General features: G+C 42.8%; 1 protein-coding gene and 1 long non-coding RNA gene across 16 annotated transcripts in view; both read right to left on the bottom strand.

The window, feature by feature from the left end:
* The window catches only part of LOC125386809, a 28,191-nt gene extending 4,930 nt beyond the window's left edge, over positions 1-23,261 (bottom strand). Inside the window, exon 1 of the long non-coding RNA XR_007227247.1 lies at positions 22-23,261. This is a non-coding gene — a long non-coding RNA (uncharacterized LOC125386809). The remainder of the gene's footprint in view (positions 1-21) is intronic.
* Positions 1-24,603, bottom strand: part of LOC100647879 (cyclic nucleotide-gated cation channel alpha-3) — a 233,903-nt gene that overhangs the window by 30,793 nt on the left and 178,507 nt on the right. The window lies entirely within an intron of this gene.

Below are 24,603 nucleotides of genomic sequence, written 5' to 3'. Positions count from 1 at the left end.
TCATCGTACGAACATCCGCACCTTGTGACGGGTCCGCGTTATTCCTGAAGAATTCGCAGGTAATCGAAGTGGAAACCCAGTCGAACGTTTCCTTCGTATTCTTCTTGATCCGACGATTACGCGTCGTGTATTGAAAGCATGCGTCGATCGAACGCCAATGCCAAATTTTCTTCTGGTAATTTCGACTTCAGATATGCGCCATCGAGGTTGATATAAATTTACATAACTGAACGGAGTTATCTCTTTTTATAAAAAAAAAATAATCCTCTTTCATCTCCATGCGAGGAACGAGATTACTTTCCGAGCCAATATATATATATATCCAAGAGTATAAATATATCAATCGATAATGTTTATTTCAATTCTTCACGGTCTCTCGTAAAACAGAAAGGGATTAAAGATCCAGGGAATATCGACGGATGTAAGCGATGCACGTGTTCGAACAGGGATATTCCTACCTTCGAATAAAAGTCAAGATGGAAGCGCGATGATATCCGGACAAGGGAAGGTTACAGAGACGATAACGATGGAATAGAAGAAGAAAGAGAAATGGATTTTACCCTGCGACATGATCCATGGAAACAGATTTGACGTTTTTATGGCGGCTATCGTTTAACGTAATTTCATAAAGGCATTGTCTGCCTCCACCTGATCGTTCTGGCTCTCTTCTTTCCGCTTCATTCGATACTCCATTCAGGACTGATTGAATATTTAATTTCGATCACCGTCGGCGTTCCAGTAGACGATTTGACGTCCCATATCCGACATGATCTGATTTTTCTCTGACCGAATCGTCGATGGATATATCGGTGCCGATATCGTAAAATCGGCGGTCGAGATCGGACCAAGCTTGAGACCTGATCGAGCCACGAGTTATGCGAAGAGATCTAGCAATCCTTAAAATCATGCAAAATTAATTAAACACATTGTATAATTATTACAAGCAACAGGCCACAGTTCCATTTTTAGGCTCGTAGTTATTTTGCAGAGAACTTGGAAACCACCCGTTAATTGTACTATTCGCTCAATTTCAATTGGTCTTTGCTAAATACGGTTCACTTTTATTTCTTTTTATTTCTTTTTACGACGAAAAACAGATTTGTTCGTTGTATGATGGTATTGTAGAAGTAGGATAGATCGTATGAAATGGGATTAATTTAAAAGAACCATGCAAGGTATTTAAACAGCACTTTCAAATTAATCCAAATTTATACGATCATAGGCTATACAATTACCATCTCTTAAATACTTGAAATTAAACCAATTTATCCTACCCCATTCTCGAGCAAGATTGTTACATGTGCAAATAACAGAAATTCATATATCCTCCATGGAAAACGTCTTTCATATTACCCTCGTTATGCCTTAATACTTATACGAGATACTCATCTCGTAACTAAACAAGTTATTCGGCGAGTGACAGAGCAAGTTGTAAAACTAAACCGACGACGATTCTTCGCCGGACGCCGAGCAGCCACGCGCTGGCGACAGACTCCTTGCGGCGAATGCGAACTCGCTCGGTCCACGAACAGGCCAATTAACGCTATAACCGCGGAACGATTGTCCCTTAATTAACTGCCTTCCCAAGCAAACGGTCCAGCGGCCTTGCGACACCGTCCGTCTAATCAACTATCTAATATTATAGCCATATAACGAACATGGCCGATCGTCGTCCTCCGGATCGACGATGTCTAATTAACCGGCCGTACGGCTGATAGCCGGCCTCCGGTGCGTCCGGATAACCTGGCCGAAATATAGTCTTCCGGCTGGCTGATTAGCTGCGTCGGATAATCCATAATGAATAGCTGTAGCGAATTTTCGATGTGGCACGGCCGATTCCGCGTGGCCTAGTCGGCCAGATAAGAGGTATAACGTACAGATTAAGGGCTCAATGTTAAACCAGAGTGGAACAGACCGGTGCCGTTTGTCCGGATAGGGTCTAATCCCGGTAGACCAACGTGTACGCGGATGCACGCATACGTAATCAGGTATTAGGGCATGGACGTCGTCTGCAAACCGTGGCAGAATTAGCGCGAGCTTCTTCGTTGGCGGTGCCGGTGGCTGGTCTGATACCATCGACGAATCCCGATTGATAGGATAACGTCACGTATGCATAATCGTGGATCGATCGTCGGTAATATTCCGCCGTTTCGCGTCTCGCGTGCAGGTCGAAATATCAAAGAGAATATCGGCCATTGGTTCCAACAAGCGGCGCGATTAGGTCCAACGCGGAAGGATTCGGTGCGCACGAGTTGTTCCCTACTGACAGACACCCTAACGCGAATTTTATACCGTAAGAGAAGTGGGACTGATAATGTTGGATTGGATGTTGGATTATCCTGAGAAGTGTGTGGCGCGTGACTGGAGAAATTCAATCAACGTATTATAAATGTCCCCTAGTACGAGTGGACGGCAATTCCCTGCTGTTCCTTTTCTGTTTCATTAGCTACGGCAAGAAGCCGCGTTTTCATTTACAAAGGGAAGCGGCGGGAAAACGAGCGCGCTTCGATGATCGCGCTTATTTTTCTGCCGGGATCGCGCGTTTGTATTCACCGTGCAAACGTCTTAACGAGAAGTCTCGGCGAGGTGGGCGGTGGTCGGCGCTAACGTAGTCCAAAAGAACACGCGTCATGAATAATTCAACGATACACTTTTGAACGACGCTGCGCGAGAGTGGATCCGTGCGCGAAGTAGGGCGGAAAGCCGACGTTGAAATCAGACGAGGAGCCTCTCTGTCTTCTTCGTTTGACGAATTAACTCTCGGACCCGGCAGCCGAACACGCGCGACTAACCAGGCACGGACGAGCTCGCTTTAAACGCGTTACCGAGCTTTCAACAGCTGCGAACAGAGATTTTGTGCTACTTCTGCGGGTATCATCCGCAAGATACCACTGATACCGATAGCTCGCCCATCTACATTGCTCGTTCACGGCGTTTCTGAAAATTCAGCTTTAATGCGCGTCAAATACGCGTTAGTTCTTCACTGTGCCTTATGCGGTTTCACGATGTTAAAGCTGGGTCCGGCTCTACGTCGTGCTTCTGTCCTTTGTGGTTCGGTTCTCGTGTACTCGTAGTACGAGGTTGTGGTTGCGGTCGTTGGTGTTTAGTTTCGCTATAGGTTGTCGCAAACGAACAGACTCGGACTTTTTGATTTATTCGTAATTCCTAATACCCGTACAAAATAATATGTCCTTGAGAATAAGCATCAACGAAAAGAATACGAGTCTACTTTTGATTTTTTGACGTTCACGCTACCTGCCATCGATGAGAAACGAACAACTGCTATCGTTATAGTAATTTTCAAAAGCAAATAATTTTAGCACGATAATAAACGATCGCGTACTGCATTCCAGAGTTATCTGTTGTAAAAAACCGAGGGACGTAACTTGTCTTTATCTGGTGTCGTTTTCTTACCCGTTTCCATACGATCTGTCATCTCAGTCAACATCATCTTTTATCGCGTCGCAAACGTATTCAAGATGGAAAGGGAAGATTGAAAAATGTAGAAAAGAAAGGAAAAAGAGAAAGAATCCAAAACGGGGAACAATAAAAGGAGGAAAACATAAAACAGAAGAGAAAAGAAAATCATTCGGGACAGAGATCTTTTATACTTCTGGCCGTCCTTTTCTTCGTTCTTTCGTTCTGATTTCCTTTCAATCTTACCTCAACGAAGAGGAACGAGCACCATCGCGATGTAATAACTCGTCCCAAGCGGAATTTCGTTCATTTACGTCACATCGATCCCCGCGTCGACCCAGTTCGTAGTGTTGTGTGCCTAAGAAAGCTATCTGCAAGCCGCAGAGTACTCGACAGACGTAACACGCGGACCGGCTCCGCTTATTATATTCTATAATTGCATTTATTTTAAACGTCGCATATGTCGTTCACCAGAGCGCCCTGTTTCCCTAAATTCTCCCTCGCCGGCGAATTTCACGTTTCAGCCGTTTCACCCCGCAAACACGCAATATCTCTACTGCCGGTGTACCTTAGCTTTTAAGAAGTGAGAGGAGTTTTCGCGTATCCTTCGCGTCCCACGATTTTGGGACTGAATCTTGGGCCAAACGATACATTGCGAACAGACATCGATGGATCGATTTTCTTCTAAGATATGGCAGATCAAAGAACTCCAAATTTATAACCTCGTCGATCCACGCGCTTCGACTTTACGTCAGTCCGATAATGTTGGAAATTGGTCCCGTGGATTTTATCGACTGGCAGCAACGGGTTTGAACTTAGATTTTCAGAAACAATGGTCGATTCAATATTTGTCTCTCCTCATCTGGATTTCTAAAAATGACGATGGCATTACAAGTATCGAGATTGTGCACATGACCATGCGATAATCGCAGAGCAGGATCCTTTCGTTAATTGCTCGGTCTTCATCGTTACTTTGCGGCTGCAGGTTCTCCTCTACGCATCGGGAAGCTCTACAGTCCGTAACTTTTTTATTCTTCATCAAACATTTTGATATAATTCCAATCGTATTTACTTATTCAAATGTATTTCACCCGGGTAGATAAATGCTACCTGGACACCCGGATAGCTCACGAGATGCACCAGATACACGAGACATTTGAAGACTTAGAGCCAAAGTGGTTAAAAAATCGTAAAGAACGCTGATCGTACGATATTACAACTTCAAAGTGACTCCTTCCAGGAATGAGATATCTTTTCTTCCAGTTCTCACATATGCACATATACCATAATTCGGTCGACAGCGGCTTCTGCCTTGGAATGTTAAATCCGACTATCATCAACGTGTGCCCAAGTAAGTAGCGAAGTACGAAGTCTATAAAGGCGATTAGCCACAAATTTTTGTCGTCGGACAAACGATAACGTCGTTCGGTAGAAGACGAATATCATACAATTGTCAGCAACCCCGACGTGTTATATGTTACTCGGTCCACCGCTTTTAGGGATTACTGCTGACTGCCTCGAAGCTCGTTCTCCATGTTCTTTCTTGTCCCGCTCGGAAGTACAGTCAGGTCGAACAGTACACCTGCTCTACGAATAATTGACAGGGGATGGTTGCTTGTTTCAAGGCAAAACTGACTAGCGGCTTAACCTCGTGAGAATCCCAGGTGTCTCGCAGGTATTGTACCGTGTACTTACTATAACAGTTCCATATTAATTAATTACTTCCGAGTATATTAAATATCGTTCTTCATATACGTAGGCTACGTACTCTAGTAGCCTAACTTCGGAGGGTACCAATACTGTTCAGTATCTCGTGTATTCAGGTGTCTCGTGAGATACCCGAATAGCCAGGCAACTTTTGCGTAACCGGATATTTCAAATGTTCCATTTACATTGCCAGTCCCAATGTTAACAATATCCTAGGAACTGCACAACTGTCTGGTAATGTGGCTGCAATAGCCAGCTATTTATTTTTATCCATAATCTATAAAAATGTGGTGATTCTTTCCATTGGGATCTCATATCGAGATGTCATGTACATGTAATAACTAGTAAGGGATTCTCGACCGAAATTCCATATTTTGCATGATCCAAATCTGGTATTCGATGTTTAGGGCTGTAGTCCACGAATGAACTTTGAGTTCTTGGACCTGCTGTATCTCAGAAGGCGATCGATCGTTCGATGTCTCGTCAACAAGATACCATTTGCCAGCTCAACTTGAAAATTTCCTGCGTTCTCATCACGCGGTATTATTTGCTACGAGATTCAGTTTTGTAACGGTGGGCCCGAATATGGGCGATCTTTTGGCTCACTCTCTGCGATTCCTAAAATTCCATCCGGATATAGAAATATTCAAAACTACCGAGAGAAAAGTAGACAGACAACTGGTATCAATTTGTACGAGAATTTCATAGTGTATTTAACGGTCGATACGAGTACCCTGCGGTGCATTTGATGAACGTTATAGTCAGTCGTAAAAATCTATGTACAACTCTCGAATATATTAGAATAAATTAATCTCAATCGGGTCGATTCTAGTACTCGCAAGTATCGATATAACATAGGTGATTTATCGTTTTTAACAGGAATGCAACGAGGAGATCACTGTGTCGAAGAAATTGGTAATACGAACGGCGAGGCGATTCATCTTCCCTGATTAAGAGCTTAATGACAGCAAAATACGATTGGCAGGGAAATGAGTGGGATTACTTAACAGGGTTAAACCCCGCGAAATTATCAGCCAGCAATTACGGGCTTGTAATTTGCCTGGAAATAGTGGCGCGTGCGGAGAGACAGGTAACTTTGGAAAATCGCCGCAGAAGCGTTCTGCTGAAACATCCGCAGGAACGCGTCCCGTCCGACCGCTTAATTTTCCAGCGATGAGAATTCCAGTAAATCAAACGAACGTCTGCTGTCCATGTGGAAAAACCTCATCGGCGATTGATCGAGTACGGCGAGGTTGGCGAGACGCGACGGTCGCAAAACTGCTGCGCTGCACCTGTTATTAATGCAATGAGCAGCGATAGGTTCAAGTTGAATGGCCCGCCAAGGTATTTCGAATTCGAACACTTTTCGTGGAAAAAAACAGTGTACCTTCATGTAGCGCTAATGAAATCTCGAAACTGGACTCGATTGGATACCGAAGAAAATCAAGAAGAAATATAAGAAATTCAACCTTGCTGCGTGAACCTTAAGATCGCATTTTAATATTTTCAACTGGCGACTCAAATAATCTTACTAAACCATACAAGCACTGTTCAAAAATTCTATGACAACTATGAGAACTGTATGAACTGCGGCTGATAGTATTGCATCTCGATTTATAATTACACACGTATTGAACTTGATCCCATCGCTAGCTACGAGCCGTTCTAGTGGCGTCGGGTCGCCACTTTCCCAGGGACGAGTTGGTCGGAATAGTTTGGTCCGGCGACGACAGATCGATGACGTCAGCGGATCCGGCTATTTTTAACCCTGCGGAAGGGGATAGAGCGCGAGTAGTCTGCACCACGGCCGCTTGGGAAGGGGCGTCGGAGGGATTGGAAAGCTGGTGACATCCCTAGAGGGTGCTTCACTCGACTCATTCATCCTCCTGACCTAGAGAATGGAACGGGATAGGGTGGCGAAGTGGGTGGCAAAGTGGGTGGCTCACGTTGACCGGCGTGAAACGCGTGCGCGCTGCTCCGTCGTCTCTTCGTTCAGACGCTCTCATACGAACTCGTAGAGATATAGTTAGCAGACACGGTGAGATCGTGCGATCGGTCAGAAGCTAAAGTTTACATGCTTTGAGCACCGCAAGATTGCGTGTGAGATTAATAGACCGTAATGGCGCGAGATTAATGGACCTTAGGGAGCTAGGGCAGAGTTAGGTACAAGGTGCTACGATTTGTTAATTCGTTCTACGCAGCGGTCAGGTCAGCTGTATGAACAAGAGGAACGCCAATCCAGCAGCAAGCATTCGGTTAGTACGAGACGATACGTTGCAAAAGATGCGTGAAAATTCACCGAACGGAAGACATCGATCAGCAACCAGGAAGACGTGTAACGCAAGCTTTACCCGTGTTCATCCAACTGGAAGGAAAGGTCCGAGGAAGCGTGACATTTGCACGAGATAATGACAAGTAAATCGCACGATTTTTGGAATCGAATTAAAAGCGTCGAACACGAACGTTCTTCCAGAATCTTCGTCTGACGTTGCTTGGAGCAAAGCTGTACTAGTCAGACTCGCCAAAATACGGGAAGGGGTTAATTCGGTTGCTGGAATCATCCTGTTTGATCAGGCGCTTCGCGAATGGCGCCAGTGCTCTGTATATTCGCCCATACGATGATTATTATACGATCCAACGCAGAATTCTTTGCTTACATCTCGTCGACCATCATATGCATTTACACATGATACGATATTAATTATTTTCAACCGAAAAGTCATAATTCTGCGTAAGAATGAAAGGAGTCGAGGCATATTCCTTTTTTTTACGTACGATACGAGATTAATTAATTTCCAACTGCGAAATTATCATTCTGCATAACAATCACAAAAAGAGCGCAACAACAAAGGAATATACGTATAGCACGCGTATCGTATTTTATAGAATTCAGTGGTAGAAGTCGAATTACGTATTCCATTGTTCATTTTACCATAGAATTCAATCGAGGCGAATGGAAATTATGTCAGCGAATATGTTAACTAGATCCGGTTTTGTTGCAAATTAATTGCATTCAGTTTGCAGATATTAATGCTCCTACCTACTACGTCTACTAATTTCGACTCAAATGCAATCCATTCACAGTCCATTCGACTGGTCAAAGTGCGAAACCAGGTTAGAGAAGGTCTTTGCCACAAAAGTGGTAGCAAGATGCTAACACGATTTCAGGAAACAAAATTACATTTGACAAGAACGAATAAATTGTAGACATAGATCATTACACCTATCCATAAACCAGACATCTTTTAATACTGTCATTAATAAGGTAAAAGATGATCCTATCAATGTGATTATTTTTATTATCCACAGCCGTGAATTGTAAACTTCATGTATGCACTTGTTGCACTTAACGCAATTTAATTTAATTTTCAATTGCACTTCTTAAACGAAATTAAATTTGTTTCAATGATCTAAACGTTACCTAAGTATTTTCTCTAACTGGGACGAAACAGATATCAGGCAGCCGTGTGGGAAAAATTGCCCGAAAGTGCTCTTATAGAGGTGAAAAGCGCTTTCAGTAACGAGCGACCAACTTTGGTGAGATTAGCTACGACACACCTGGGGTACGTCTGCTGGGAAATCAGAAAATGAATTCTATGATCGACGCGCAAACGCATCCTCGAAGGATCGTTCGGCTGGCTGTATTCACCTTGTAGGCTGCTTCGAGTCGTTGCTTCTCTGTTTCAAAGAAATACGCGGCCAGCTTCTTGGTCTTTTTAAAAGTTTTCGACGAATCGATCGAGAAAGCTTACGACCCTCCAAGGAGGAGACGTCCTCGCTGACTTTCATTCCCATAAATCGTCTTCGAAGGATCTTTCTGTAAGCCTGTGTCGACTTTCATCTAAAACGTTCATCAATCAGAAGCCGAATTAGAAGGTTGACGGACCAATTTGTTCGGTATTCTACGTCTGGTATCCGCGCTTTCGATACGAATTTCCGTTATACGAAGAAATAAGCGAGTGCCTCGATGGTGCACCGACAACTGTTACGCAGTGGCTCGTCAGAGCATTCGTACTCGTCGGCAATTTTTACGAACATATTACGCGTGTGTTTGAATTCGCCTTAGCTCTGCGATGACACCTAATCGACGTAATTATATTGGCGAAGTTTTCACCGAGTCTGGTTCGTGATAGCATACTAAAGTAAGAAGAAATGAAAGTAGGAAGAAACGGCGGCTTCTGCTTTTGGATATTAGTAAGATAGAAGACACAAGTAAGTGGCAAAGTACGTAATCCATAAAGGCGATTAGCCACAGATTTTTGTCGTCGAACAGACGATAACGTCATTCGACAGAAGACGAATATAATACAATTGTCAGCAACCCTGACGTGTGATACGTTACTCGGTCCGTCACATTTGGGAATTGCTGCTGACTGCCTCGAAGCCTTCTCCATGTTCTTTCTTACTCCGCTGGAAAGTACAGTCAAATTGAAAAGTATATCTAACTTGAAAAAACAGCCTACTGTTCTCAGCCGTATTCCTGAATGTTGAATGCTGAATCCTGAATCCCGAATGTCTGACAGGCACTGCACCGTGTACTTTCTATAACTGTTTTATATTAATTAATCAGTCCCACGTATATTAAATATCGTACTCGATATATGTAGGCTACGTACTATAGTAGCCTAACCTCCGAAGGTATCATCAAAACTCTTTACTATCTCAGGTGTCTCACAGGATACCCGGATAGCCGACCAACTTTTGCGTGACCGGATATTTGATATGATCGATTTGCATCGCTAGTCTCAATGCTGACGATATCCACCCACGCGACATTTGAAGAAAATGAGATAATCCTCAAGTATTATCGCGAAGCTGTCGAAACTACGCTTGCTTTATCGCTTTGGATTTTGCAATTGTACTTTGCACTTACAGTTTGGCACAGCGTTTCGTAGAAAAGTCAGTATCGAAGTATCTGACTATCGCGAAGATTTCGCGATCGAATGAACGTTTTTTTGACAATTTTGGTCGATCATCAAATTTTATACGAAACAACCATGTTCTAATGGCTACGAACGGGGACACACGATAGAAAGAAATGTCGTAATTAAATAGAAAATCTATTCGGGGTTACGTTTCAGTGGAGATAGCCGTATCTGGCCAGGCGTGCGACGCAACGACAGTTTCAACGAGCTGAACTAAAACTACGTTATCGATTCATGTTGACGAAAAAAAAAAAAAAAAAGAAGAAAAGATAAAAAAGGAATCAGTGAATCGCGAAGATTTAAATGGCCGAACGCTTCGTTACTTCGATTTTTGTGGAAAAAATGTCGGGATAGGAACAACAGTTTTAGCGATCTAACGAACTGTGTTTCTTTACAACGCGAATTGTTCGCGAATGAAATTTTGTCCTACTAAATTGTCCACTTTGCGTAGCCATACGTATTAGTAATGCTACAAATGAATTATTTCATTTACACAGCTCGGTTCATTTATTATTAAAAACGTAGGATTTAATCTCGCAGTTTGTACTATGAAATAGTAGTAATTCGGGCAACGATAAATATATAATAGCAGGAAATTAGCGATTAGTTATTTAGTCTATATGCATCAGATTCATTTATTGCTAAAGATGTCGAATCCACTTAGCACGGCTATGCTCAAAATCGAGATTAATCCCTTTAGCTGCACTCGACTTAATTAATTCAAGTTTCAATTACAGTCGCTTCAATTTGTCTCTCTCCTTTCTCCGACGTACTTTTCGATTAGACGAAATACATATTAACATCGATATCTATCTTATTTAGAGTTGCGTTAGATATTTCGTCAATCGTCACGTAAAACATTATCTCGCTTTTAATAATTACCGAAGCAATGGCATATATATACCATTTATACTAAAATCAGACATACTCCAATTCGCAATCCTGACATTCTACTATTATTACTATCACTCGTTAACGAACGCTAAAATTCAAACCACTAAGCACAACCGATTACGTAATTACAATAAATATTCCCGAGCGACTATATTTTATTCCTAATGTTTCTGTAACTGGTCTTGCGCTAACGATAGCCATAAAAAAAAAAAGAAAAAAGTTTGAGCTTGCTAGAAATTATGCTTTTGAAGATAACACGGTCTATCGGTTCTCGAATGCAGCTGGTCCGCGAGATATTGCGAAGAGCGAGGGTTCCTGATCGCGTCCAGCGTGAAACGTCATTCGACGAAAGGAACCATTACGGAAAATTGAACGACGCCGACGAATGGACAAGCAGGGATCGAGATATACGTGTATCTCTACGGATAGATTGCAGCGGTTCCGAACGTTTCGCTTCGCTCGTCTTCGCTGATAGACAATCGGCCGGTGGTCGTCGTGTGCCTTGCGATGACGAGCATCCGCGCGGATAACAGACGCGACCCCTTATTCGGGAATTACAGGGTTTTGGCGTGTCGCAGGGAATCACGTATACGCTTGCACTTGCGATGTTTTACGGTGCAACGTTCGAACAAACATGGGTACTGCGAGTTCCATCAGTGCTTCGGTCACGCGACGCTGTAGTGATATGTGCAGCAGTACGATACGTGTTCGGGTCATCCACGCGACTTCTAAAGTTTACGATACGGACCGGAATATTTGCTATTTCCGAGAACAGTTGTATTGGATTTGTAGGGAGAAAGATATTTGGCCGACCGTATTGCTAGGCCGGGATTGCAAGTCGGATCTACCGCTTGCCACGCTAGTGCTTTGTCAATCTGACCCCAATTAAGCTACCCAGGCTGTCGGCGAATATTGTCTTCCAAACTACAGAAGCGTCAAATGGTCGAATGGCATGGGTTCTGCTAACTACCAACGACGACTTCGATCTTGCGTTTTCGACGATAATGCCCATTCGATCTAGTGGACGATATATATCGACGAAACTATCTACGCTATATTTACTCTTCATCTCGATCTTTGGGGATGGCGGCGGGTTACGTGTATCAAGATTGGCTACATGTATCCCTCGATAATGACCAGGTCCATGACTTATAAGACGCCCGAGTACCAGGGAATGAGATATATACGATAGTCGAGATCATTGATGCACGGGGAAGCTCGCTAAAAGTGCCGAAGAAGAAGCCTCTCTGGTCGTACATTCTCTCACACCTAACAGCACATTCCTCGCGTTGCATCGTGTAATAACCTAATCTGGGAGTGTCTCTTGAGTGTCTTGTGACGCTGGGTAATTTTGCATGCTTGGACGATAAGTCTATCGTTTAAAGTCTCCAGCCCTAACGTCCACAGTTCAGCCAGTCTGACAGTTTAACCGCCCTTGGTCACTCGTGGACATCTTTGTACCGATCTAAACACGTAGATACCTCGATGCGGAGATCGAGCAAATAACATCTCTTTATTTTCGGTTGTCATGTATGCATACATACAATGATAGTGTAGCGGCACATGATTTAGAAGGCAAATCAAATCATGTTGTTTTGTCCCGGAGTATCAAGACCGCTAAAATACAAGCAATGTAAACTCCGGACAAAACAATGTCGCCGCTACATGCAACCGTCGGATTAGGACAAATTCGAATTTTCCGACTCTTCTCTGACTAGTATAAATAAAAACAGACGCGTTCGCGGACGGGAGAGAAGATTGTAGAATATCGAGTACCGACCCCGAATTACTTGTCGTACATATATCTACTGGATTAATTGAAATACATATAACGAGCTGTGACAGCAATAATTTGCTTCCATTATTTCGCATTATCTATCAGCGGCTAAGCCTCTTCAATAGGAAGCTTTGCCTGTGATTATTTAAAATCAGGACACCAACAACATATTTTTCTTATCACATAGTGTAAAACACCACTTGGAATATCACCATCCCTCGACTATCTTACGTATTTACGAAATACACGGTTAGTCGTGATATTTCAGATGATCAGTTGAAGTCGCTGACCTTATCGCTTATAGCTCTGCCAGTCTGGCAATTTAATTAGCCTTGGACACTCGTAAAATACGAGGCACCCAAATACATAATTACCGGTCAAATAAGCACATAAATCGAAATTCTGTTATTTTACCAGACATTTTTAAATTCCAAATTTCGCCAACTCGCCAGTAGTGGCTCAATTGTGAGATATTCCGTGTATGGATTTCTTTCATTTTATGGGTCACCCTATTCATAAAGTATCACGACGTTTCTCTTTTTCGTTACATTTTTGTTACATCACTGGGTTTAAATTTGTGTACGCGTTGCGAAAGCTCTTGGTTCGTTTCGTTAATTTGTACCGGATTTTATGCAAAGTTTATGTACCTAAGGCGGATTTTCTTCCTGTTTTCTGTTTTATACGTAGCTGGGTTTCAAAGCACGGTTAATATATAAAGAGAAAGTCTTGTAACCCCATAAGGGAGGCAATAAACTACCACTACCGGAACTACCATTACTACAACGATATAATCTTCACGGAAGCGGCGATGTTTAACAAAAAAGTGGGGATCGTTTGATTAAATATTTAAATTCATCGTGTCAGGATTATTTCAATATGCAAATGAGACTTTTAAATATTTCGTATCAAGTGAAATGCGAAATAATTATATTCATGCATAAATAATCTGCACGATACGCACGGTCCAACCTCCGTTTAGAGGCGGCAATCAATTTTTAGCTTAATCATTTTCTACCCGAATCGAAAAAGCAGAAATTACATGAAAATATATTTGCAACGAGATACGTTCGAGTAAAGATCGTTTATTAACACAGCCGGAATTTGTCGAGGTGAAGCAGCAGCAGTTTCGAAAATGAATGCGTTTAAAAAGCCAGCAGTTTCGATAACAAATTCGACATTTTTCGTTGCTCGAAAGGCAGGAAGGGGAAAAGTTTTTCTTCGGATACGATTTATGCGTCTGTTCCATGTTCGCGATTGATTATTCCTTTGTACGTTCTCTATTTACATTACACGTTGCGCCTGTTGTTTACGGTGATCCGTGACTACTAAAAGCAGGGAGAAATGAAAAAAGGAGAACGAAGAAGAAAGATAAATGCAACCGAGACAAAAGAAAAGGAACCTATTGGTTCGTTCAGGTGGCAATACATCCGCAACGTTATTCCCATCGATGGCGAATCGATACTCCTGGAGAAAGGAAGCTGCTTATATTCCGACGTTCAAAGAGAGAACGCGTGATATCCGAGTTATCGATATCTTTCGAGAAAGTTACTACGTACGTATAAACAAACAAGTGGAAAAAATATTCTAATCCTAGCACCAGCATAACGCAGTGCAACGATGGTTCAACGCGATAAAAGGCAACTGTTATTACAGCGTGGACTGTAAGCGTGTGATAAGGATAGAGAAAAATAGTCAAACACGGACCAGTGATATTTTAAAAAGTCTGACAAACATCCGGTAGACTTGACAACGATTCGGCAGTCGAGAGAACAATGTCTCGTGGCAGGATCGTTTCACTCTGTGCAAATTTGTTGCGTTCTCTCATACTTGTTACTTGGTCCTTTGCTCTATTTGTCCTTTTCCATGCAAAACTGGTCTCAGCATCCGCCACTGATGACGAAGCGTACGATCGAATAGCAATAAAGATCTTCGGTCGCTGCTTTGTTGATTCCGCAAGAATGACGTTCCAAGAAGAAAATGCTATTCCATATATACGCGGTATTTGTCCACTCTTGCTCCAATATTTTATTTTCTATACAACTGTCGAATTCCACGTGCGGTTCGAGCGTGTAAGTTTGGCGTTGAGAATGCGGCGTGTGACGTTGCTAACAGCGCGATTACGGCCGAGACAGCCGCACTTTCAAGAATTCTTTGCTTTGGCCCAGAGCCCCGATAGGGTCGGGGGGATAAAGCGGCGTTCGCGTTGTACGGAACCGGCAATCACTGCAATTTTCCGCATTGTGCCGGGTCAACGGGGTCGGCACGTGAGGAAAATCATTGTTTGCGACTCGAGGTAAAGGAGAGAAAGCGGATGAGGGGGGCGGTCGTTCGTTGATCGGGACCGATAATTCAGAAAATGGGAAATTCCCTTTTCTTTGAGGCGCGCTATGTGGAATCGCGCGCTTTGTGCCACTCGCTCCGACGAAGCCTGATGCTTTTTACGCGCCACGTGTCAGCACTCTTTGCATCCTTTTCTCCCCTCCGGCTTTCAGTTTCCAATCATCGAAATGATCGGACCTCTGATAGAAGAAGCTTGGCTACGGTGAGCCGAACTCTTTAACGATACAGCTGATCCGATGGAATAAAGACTGTTGCGTCTACACAGTCGACACAGTGGTTCCGCGCACATTTCTTCTTCTTCTTTTTTCTTTTACATCCATCGTTGCACGAATGTCATTGGAAAATTCCCTCACTTTCGTCACCGTATCCCATCTCTGTTAATCGGAGAAATACCGATCTTATCCTTATTTATGGAATCCTTCAAACTGAATGCGCGATAACGCAAAGCAATAATCGATACCGCGGAGATAAAGCCAGTAACAGGTAGCAAATTACAACGTCCGCGATATTTAATCGTTTGTTTCCAGGGTCGTTTTTGCGACCGCATGCCAGCTATTCGAACACGACATTCGACTTGCTTGTTATTTTCTAGAGATAACAACATTGTTATTCTTTAAGTTCTACTCTCGCTTGCGTAGATTGCTATGTCTACATTTAACTCATTTTCGTGCTACTGCGACAACGTGGCTCTGGGACCTGTCCTTTCGTTTTACCATTATTGCCTCACGGAATAAATAAAGAAAGAATAGCGTGCGTGTCGCAGGATTCTTTGAAACAGTCTGTCTTCGTACGCTCTCTCATAACGCTAGGGTAATCGACCTATGCATCCTGCAGCAGCCAAGTATTACGGTACATCGTACGTAACGCACAATTTCTGCAAAGAGGATCGTTCTTTGTCGCTAGCTTCTGCCGCAAGGAAACGCCGATATCACTGCGAAAGCTTACATCGGGCATCCAGCAACTACAACTATCGCAACCTATCACCTCACATTTGATCAAATTCTACGTTTCTTAGTTCGTTGTTTCTTACAACGGGGCGCGCAATTACACGCAATAATTTATTGCAACCAACTCTTCCACCTGTGTAATTTCTTAATATGTTATCGATCTCTTCGTATCCGTTTACAGTTGACACTCTGGTCGTCTCTGTACGAACGAACGAAACTCGACGTGACGAAAGCGGTTGTTCCATTACTCGATTATTTTCGCCACTCTATCCGCGCGGATATGAGAGGCTCCGGCTGATGAACTAGTAAAGTGGATTTCTATTAGTAGCAAGTACTCGGTTAAAGTTGCGCGATGAATTCGTTTGGAGAAGCACTTGGGAATGTCGAAGGTGCTCGAGGATCGCCGTTTCCTGTAAGTCGATGTCGTCCGTCTGTTGCTGGCGAGTTGGGAAGAAAGTCAATAAGGTAGCCAGAGCTCGTGCAGATCCGTCCATCCATCGTAACATTATAAATTGCGAGTACTCGGCCAACTTCTCTCGCTGAGAACTTTCGCTTCACCGCGATGTTATGGCTCGCGTAACACAGCTCGCGAAACGAGTTGAGATTTAGCCCCGGCGTCGTTAAGATTTTAAAGAAAATTGAGATTAACTTCGGCCACTGAAACTTGGTAACAACGAAGCCAACTACGGCTCAACCCAAGTGCATTCTTCCATATTTTCTCGTATACTTATTATACGTGTTCTATCGCGTACATTTCATTCCGAAACACACAGGCTGTTCACGAAACATATTAAGCAAGGTAGACATTGTTCTTCTGAAACTTTCGCCGGCTACAAATAGGCGAGGAGATTTGAAACACATTGATCATTTGTATCGTCGTTGTGGCGATACTGCGGCGATTTGGTCTGCCGAACAACGCAATGCACGCAGTCAAAAATTGCTCGTTTCGCAGAGCAAGAACGAAACGCCTTGTAAGAAAAAGGCGCAGTTTTATCGACAGCTATATGCTGATCAGCTAAGCGATAAAATAGCAACATAAAATCGGAAATGGGTAGGAGATCGCGTGCAGAACCTTGTTTACGTTTTGTCTCGCGCTGCAACATTGTGGCGTGCGGGTAGAGATAAAATCGATATTCAGAAGCAAGAATCGACGTAGCAGAGGACGTCTTCTCCTAGTTTTATTTAGTAGCGGACAAGAATGCATCGGCTGGCTGACCTGCTACTGCTTCTCTGGGTCCTTTGCAACTGCACCACTAAAGCGGAACGATTTCCGTTCGACAGGACATTGTATACTACACGTACAGAGATACCGCAGGTCATTGACCAGGCCACGATATTCTACGGAATTCTCCAGGAAAGTGGACCAGACCAAGATGCTCCGATGTTGTCCATATCATTCCGAAATATTTACGACATTGATTTCCGGATGCAAAAATGCACAACACACAACCCCTGTTACGTGCGCTGTGTAAATTATTCTCTGTTGCTTCCGCCACTAATTCTCTGATCCATGAAATATTTTAGAGTTTATCCTTTCTTTTTTATTCTCTTTAAAGTAACGTAATATAGTGAACACGAAATTACTCGAATATGAGCAAAGCATAGCTAATGATGTATTTATTTTCCCATACAATGATTCGAGTGTACGTATCGCAGAAGCAGTGGAACATTATTCTGAGAATAAAACCGCCAGGGAACACAGTCCAATCTCGGTATCCCGAACGTTAGAGCGAATAAAGTATTTAAACTGTAGAGATCTCAACTTATCGAAGCTTGCAAGTAAAAGACTATGAGAAAGGACAAACTTAGAAGCTTGGTACGAAGACACGGTTAGAAAAAATACGTCGCCTTTCCGCAATTTGACAGGTTCCATGCATCTTGCGAAAATTCCATTTGTTCGAAGCGCATAAATTAAGAAGAATAAAGATGCAGATAGGTGATCAAGATAAAGACACGGAAGAAAACGGCAATTATGCGTTCGACTGACACGAAGCGTGGTCTATTGGTAGCTATTCACAACAATACTAGCATCGAAAAGTAACGGAACGATACGCAGTGATTCATTCCTTCGCACTTTTAGTCTAACTAGACTAAAACTCTAACTAGTCTAACTGGTTTTGCTCGATGCACGTGAATACAAGAAACCAAGATGCAGACAAATGTACAAGGTAAGGGAAAGGAAGGGAACGCCACGAAGTGATGCATGTCTCCACACTTTTAAATCGAATTAATGTTCTGTCTGCATCAAGGGTAAAGTGCTGAAACAGCAGTGCAACCCCTATGGAAATGTGCTTCAACAGAATGTTGGAAGGCACACTCAACAACGTTTCTCAGTCGGTTGCATATAATTTCAATCCGTCTTATCGCAATCCGACGTTTCGAACCTTGTCAATATAGAACTCGTTTTGCTCGATGCGCGTGAATTCGAAGAACCAAGATGCAGACAAATGTACAAGATAAAGAAAAGGAAGGGAACGCCACGAAGTGTTGCATTTCTCCACACTTTTAAACCGATTTGAAGTTCTGCCAGCATCAAGGGTGAAGTGTTGAAAAAGCGGTGCAACCCCTATGGAAATGTGCCTCAAAAGAATGTTGGAAGGCACATTCAACAACGTTTCTCAGTCGGTTGCATATAATTTCAATCCGTCTTATCGCAATCCGATGTTTCGGGAATTGCTAGTTTAGAACTCGTTTTGCTCGATGCACGTGCATACAAGGAACCAAGATGCAGACAGACGTACAAGATAAAGAAAAGGAAGGGAACCGCCACGAAGTGATGCATTTCTTCGCACTTTTAAGTCGAATTAAGGTTCTGCCTGCATCAAGGGTGAAGTGTTGAAAAAGCGGTGCAGCATCTATGGAAATGTGTCTCGAAAGAATGTTGGAGGATATACGCAACAACGTTTCTCAGTCGATTGCATAGAAATTTTATCCGCCCTTCCGAAATTCAGTCAACTGTACTGTCCCTACCAGAACTCGTTTTGCTCGATACACGTGAATACAAAGAACCAAGATGCAGACAAATGTACAAGGTAAGGAAAAGGAAGGGAACGCCACGAAGTGTTGCATTTCTCCACACTTTTAAACCGATTTAAAGTTCTGCCTGCATCAAGGGTGAAGTGTTGAAAACGCGGTGCAGCATCTATGGAAATGTGCCTCAAAAGAATGTTGGAAGGCACACTCAACAACGTTTCTCAGTCGGTTGCATATAATTTCAATCCGTCTTATCGCAATCCGACGTTTCGAGAATTGCTAATTTAGAACTCGTTTTGCTCGATGCACGTGCATACAAGGAACCAAGATGCAGAAAAACGTACAAGATAAAGAAAAGGAAGGGAACCGCCACGAAGTGATGCATTTCTTCGCACTTTTAAGTCGAATTAAGGTTCTGCCTGCATCAAGGGTGAAGTGTTGAAAAAGCGGTGCAACCCCAATGGAAATGTGCCTCAAAAGAATGTTGGAAGACACACTCAACAACGTTTTCCAGTCGATTGCATAGAATTTCTATCCGTCTAATTGCATTCCGGAGTTTGCTCATTTGCTAATGTAGAACTCGTTTTGCTCGATGCACGTGAATACAAGGAATCAAGATGCAGACAAATGTACAAGATAAAGAAAAGGAAGGGAACGCCACGAAGTGATGCATTTCTTCGCACTTTTAAGTCGAATTAAAGTTCTGTCTGCATCAAGGGCGAAATGTTGAAAACGCGGTGCAGCATCTATGGAAATGTGTCTCGAAAGAATGTTGGAGGATATACGCAACAACGTTTCTCAGTCGATTGCATAGAAATTTTATCCGCCCTTCCGAAATTCAGTCAACTGTACTGTCCCTACCAGAACTCGTTTTGCTCGATACACGTGAATACAAAGAACCAAGATGCAGACAAATGTACAAGGTAAGGAAAAGGAAGGGAACGCCACGAAGTGATGCACTTCTTCGCACTTTTAAGTCGAATTAAAGTTCTGTCTGCATCAAGGGTGAAATGTTGAAAACGCGGTACAACGCCTATGGAAATGTGCCTCGAAAGAATGTTGGAAGACACACTCAACAACGTTTCTCAGTCGGTTGCATATAATTTCAATCCGTCTTATCGCAATCCGATGTTTCGGGAATTGCTAGTTTAGAACTCGTTTTGCTCGATGCACGTGCATACAAGGAACCAAGATGCAGACAGACGTACAAGATAAAGAAAAGGAAGGGAACCGCCACGAAGTGATGCATTTCTTCGCACTTTTAAGTCGAATTAAGGTTCTGCCTGCATCAAGGGTGAAGTGTTGAAAAAGCGGTGCAGCATCTATGGAAATGTGTCTCGAAAGAATGTTGGAGGATATACGCAACAACGTTTCTCAGTCGATTGCATAGAAATTTTATCCGCCCTTCCGAAATTCAGTCAACTGTACTGTCCCTACCAGAACTCGTTTTGCTCGATACACGTGAATACAAAGAACCAAGATGCAGACAAATGTACAAGGTAAGGAAAAGGAAGGGAACGCCACGAAGTGTTGCATTTCTCCACACTTTTAAACCGATTTAAAGTTCTGCCTGCATCAAGGGTGAAGTGTTGAAAACGCGGTGCAGCATCTATGGAAATGTGCCTCAAAAGAATGTTGGAAGGCACACTCAACAACGTTTCTCAGTCGGTTGCATATAATTTCAATCCGTCTTATCGCAATCCGACGTTTCGAGAATTGCTAATTTAGAACTCGTTTTGCTCGATGCACGTGCATACAAGGAACCAAGATGCAGAAAAACGTACAAGATAAAGAAAAGGAAGGGAACCGCCACGAAGTGATGCATTTCTTCGCACTTTTAAGTCGAATTAAGGTTCTGCCTGCATCAAGGGTGAAGTGTTGAAAAAGCGGTGCAACCCCAATGGAAATGTGCCTCAAAAGAATGTTGGAAGACACACTCAACAACGTTTTCCAGTCGATTGCATAGAATTTCTATCCGTCTAATTGCATTCCGGAGTTTGCTCATTTGCTAATGTAGAACTCGTTTTGCTCGATGCACGTGAATACAAGGAATCAAGATGCAGACAAATGTACAAGATAAAGAAAAGGAAGGGAACGCCACGAAGTGATGCATTTCTTCGCACTTTTAAGTCGAATTAAAGTTCTGTCTGCATCAAGGGCGAAATGTTGAAAACGCGGTGCAGCATCTATGGAAATGTGTCTCGAAAGAATGTTGGAGGATATACGCAACAACGTTTCTCAGTCGATTGCATAGAAATTTTATCCGCCCTTCCGAAATTCAGTCAACTGTACTGTCCCTACCAGAACTCGTTTTGCTCGATACACGTGAATACAAAGAACCAAGATGCAGACAAATGTACAAGGTAAGGAAAAGGAAGGGAACGCCACGAAGTGATGCACTTCTTCGCACTTTTAAGTCGAATTAAAGTTCTGTCTGCATCAAGGGTGAAATGTTGAAAACGCGGTACAACGCCTATGGAAATGTGCCTCGAAAGAATGTTGGAAGACACACTCAACAACGTTTCTCAGTCGGTTGCATATAATTTCAATCCGTCTTATCGCAATCCGATGTTTCGGGAATTGCTAGTTTAGAACTCGTTTTGCTCGATGCACGTGCATACAAGGAACCAAGATGCAGACAGACGTACAAGATAAAGAAAAGGAAGGGAACCGCCACGAAGTGATGCATTTCTTCGCACTTTTAAGTCGAATTAAAATTCTGTCTGCATCAAGGGTGAAATGTTAAAAACGCGGTGCAACCCCAATGGAAATGTGCCTCAAAAGAATGTTGGAAGACACACTCAACAACGTTTTGCAGTCGATTGCATAGAATTTCTATCCGTCTAATTGCATTCCGGAGTTTGCTCATTTGCTAATGTAGAACTCGTTTTGCTCGATGCACGTGAATACAAGGAATCAAGATGCAGACAAATGTACAAGATAAAGAAAAGGAAGGGAACGCCACGAAGTGATGCATTTCTTCGCACTTTTAAGTCGAATTAAAGTTCTGTCTGCATCAAGGGTGAAATGTTGAAAACGCGGTACAACACCTATGGAAATGTGCCTCGAAAGAATGTTGGAAGACACACTCAACAACGTTTCTCAGTCGGTTGCATATAATTTCAATCCGTCTTATCGCAAGCCGAACTTTCGGGAATTTTTACTTTAGAACTCGTTTTGCTCGATGCACGTGCATACAAGGAACCAAGATGCAGACAGACGTACAAGATAAAGAAAAGGAAGTGAACCGCCACGAAGTGATGCATTTCTTCGCACTTTTAAGTCGAATTAAAGTTCTGTCTGCATCAAGGGTGAAATGTTGAAAACGCGGTGCAGCATCTATGGAAATGTGTCTCGAAAGAATGTTGGAGGATATACGCAACAACGTTTCTCAGTCGATTGCATAGAAATTTTATCCGCCCTTCCGAAATTCAGTCAACTGTACTGTTCCTACCAGAACTCGTTTTGCTCGATGCACGTGAATACAAAGAACCAAGATGCAGACAAATGTACAAGGTAAGGAAAAGGAAGGGAACGCCACGAAGTGTTGCATTTCTCCACACTTTTCAACCGATTTAAAGTTCTGCCTGCATCAAGGGTGAAGTGTTGAAAAAGCGGTGCAACCCCAATGGAAATGTGCCTCAAAAGAATGTTGGAAGACACACTCAACAACGTTTTCCAGTCGGTTGCATATAATTTCAATCCGTCTTATCGCAATCCGACGTTTCGAGAATTGCTAATTTAGAACTCGTTTTGCTCGATGCACGTGCATACAAGGAACCAAGATGCAGACAAACGTACAATATAAAGAAAAGGAAGGGAACCGCCACGAAGTGATGCATTTCTTCGCACTTTTAAACCGATTTAAAGTTCTGCCTGCATCAAGGGTGAAGTGTTGAAAAAGCGGTGCAACCCCAATGGAAATGTGCCTCGAAAGAATGTTGGAAGACACACTCAACAACGTTTTCCAGTCGATTGCATATAATTTCAATCCGTCTTATCGCAATCCGAAGTTTCGGGAATTTATACTTTAGAACTCGTTTTGCTCGATGCACGTGCATACAAGGAACCAAGATGCAGACAAACGTACAAGATAAAGAAAAGGAAGGGAACCGCCACGAAGTGATGCATTTCTTCGCACTTTTAAACCGATTTAAAGTTCTGCCTGCATCAAGGGTGAAGTGTTGAAAAAGCGGTGCAACCCCAATGGAAATGTGCCTCAAAAGAATGTTGGAAGACACACTCAACAACGTTTTCCAGTCGATTGCATAGAATTTCTATCCGTCTAGTTGCATTCCGGAGTTTTCTCACTTGCTAATGTAGAACTCGTTTTGCTCGATGCACGTGAATACAAGGAATCAAGATGCAGACAAATGTACAAGATAAAGAAAAGGAAGGGAACGCCACGAAGTGATGCATTTCTTCGCACTTTTAAACCGATTTAAAGTTCTGCCTGCATCAAGGGTGAAGTGTTGAAAAAGCGGTGCAACCCCAATGGAAATGTGCCTCGAAAGAATGTTGGAAGACACACTCAACAACGTTTTCCAGTCGATTGCATATAATTTCAATCCGTCTTATCGCAATCCGAAGTTTCGGGAATTTATACTTTAGAACTCGTTTTGCTCGATGCACGTGCATACAAGGAACCAAGATGCAGACAAACGTACAAGATAAAGAAAAGGAAGGGAACCGCCACGAAGTGATGCATTTCTTCGCACTTTTAAACCGATTTAAAGTTCTGCCTGCATCAAGGGTGAAGTGTTGAAAAAGCGGTGCAACCCCAATGGAAATGTGCCTCAAAAGAATGTTGGAAGACACACTCAACAACGTTTTCCAGTCGATTGCATAGAATTTCTATCCGTCTAATTGCATTCCGGAGTTTTCTCACTTGCTAATGTAGAACTCGTTTTGCTCGATGCACGTGAATACAAGGAATCAAGATGCAGACAAATGTACAAGATAAAGAAAAGGAAGGGAACGCCACGAAGTGATGCATTTCTTCGCACTTTTAAACCGATTTAAAGTTCTGCCTGCATCAAGGGTGAAGTGTTGAAAAAGCGGTGCAACCCCAATGGAAATGTGCCTCGAAAGAATGTTGGAAGACACACTCAACAACGTTTTCCAGTCGATTGCATATAATTTCAATCCGTCTTATCGCAATCCGAAGTTTCGGGAATTTATACTTTAGAACTCGTTTTGCTCGATGCACGTGCATACAAGGAACCAAGATGCAGACAAACGTACAAGATAAAGAAAAGGAAGGGAACCGCCACGAAGTGATGCATTTCTTCGCACTTTTAAACCGATTTAAAGTTCTGCCTGCATCAAGGGTGAAGTGTTGAAAAAGCGGTGCAACCCCAATGGAAATGTGCCTCAAAAGAATGTTGGAAGACACACTCAACAACGTTTTCCAGTCGATTGCATAGAATTTCTATCCGTCTAATTGCATTCCGGAGTTTTCTCACTTGCTAATGTAGAACTCGTTTTGCTCGATGCACGTGAATACAAGGAATCAAGATGCAGACAAATGTACAAGATAAAGAAAAGGAAGGGAACGCCACGAAGTGATGCATTTCTTCGCACTTTTAAACCGATTTAAAGTTCTGCCTGCATCAAGGGTGAA

This window comes from Bombus terrestris, chromosome 17 (assembly GCF_910591885.1).
Source record: "Bombus terrestris chromosome 17, iyBomTerr1.2, whole genome shotgun sequence".
In the NCBI taxonomy this organism is placed as follows: domain Eukaryota; kingdom Metazoa; phylum Arthropoda; class Insecta; order Hymenoptera; family Apidae; genus Bombus; species Bombus terrestris.
This window is presented reverse-complemented; position numbering and strand designations above follow the sequence as displayed.